The 824-nt window shown below is 41.4% G+C and overlaps 1 non-coding gene across 1 annotated transcript; it reads right to left on the reverse strand.

Annotated features, from left to right (window-relative positions):
* Positions 1-307: 307 nt before the first annotated feature.
* On the reverse strand, positions 308-413 carry LOC120104280 (small nucleolar RNA R71). Its single transcript, XR_005506741.1, has one exon. It is a non-coding gene; the product is annotated as a small nucleolar RNA R71 (small nucleolar RNA).
* Positions 414-824: the final 411 nt, after the last annotated feature.

Genomic DNA, 824 nt, shown 5'->3' on the forward strand with positions numbered 1-824 from the left:
ATTCGATTACCTGAAGTAGCAGCGGTACAATATGAAATAAAGTCTAGTGTGATCCAAATGCTTCCATCTTTTTATGGGCTCACCAATGAAGACCCATATAAACACCTAGATGAATTCCTTGAGATTTGCACCACTGTCAAGATTCAAAATTTCACTGATGATGCTTTAAAACTTAGATTATTCCCCTTCTCCCTTAAAGATAGAGCTAAGCAATGGCTGAATTCTTTAGAGGCCAATTCGATTCATTCCTGGGGTCAAATGCAACAAGAATTCCTTAAAAAATACTTTCCCATAGGAAGAACGAACCAGTTTAGACGTGCCATTACAAGCTTCTCCCAAACTGAGGGAGAAGAATTTCATGAAACTTGGGAGAGATTTAGGGACCTAATCCGTAAATGCCCTCATCATCAAATACCTAAGTGGCAACTAGTGCAATGTTTTTATGACGGATTGACAGAACGAAACCGTCAGATGATCGATGCTGCATGCGGGGGCACTTTTATGCTTCAAAATGAGCATGAAGCATGGAAATTATTTGAAAATCTTAATGAAAACTCCCTCCACCATGCTTCATGTTCTCGTCAAGCACCCCCGAGTTCTCAAAGAAAAGGGACCATTTGTGAAATAAGTCATTCTATGGACCTGTCTAGCAAGGTAGATGCATTGTCCCATAAGATTGACCAACTGATGATAGGTGGGCATTACATGAACTTTTCCCAAGCACAAGTGTGTACTATTTGTTCTAGCCCATCCCACCCTATTCATGAGTGCCCCTCAGCGCCCTAATTCCCCGAACTCGTGCAAGAACACATCAATGCTGCTCA

Source organism: Phoenix dactylifera, chromosome 12 (assembly GCF_051530095.1).
Source record: "Phoenix dactylifera cultivar Ajwa chromosome 12, Ajwa_hap1_PhDact_Kaust_v1.1, whole genome shotgun sequence".
Classification (NCBI taxonomy): domain Eukaryota; kingdom Viridiplantae; phylum Streptophyta; class Magnoliopsida; order Arecales; family Arecaceae; genus Phoenix; species Phoenix dactylifera.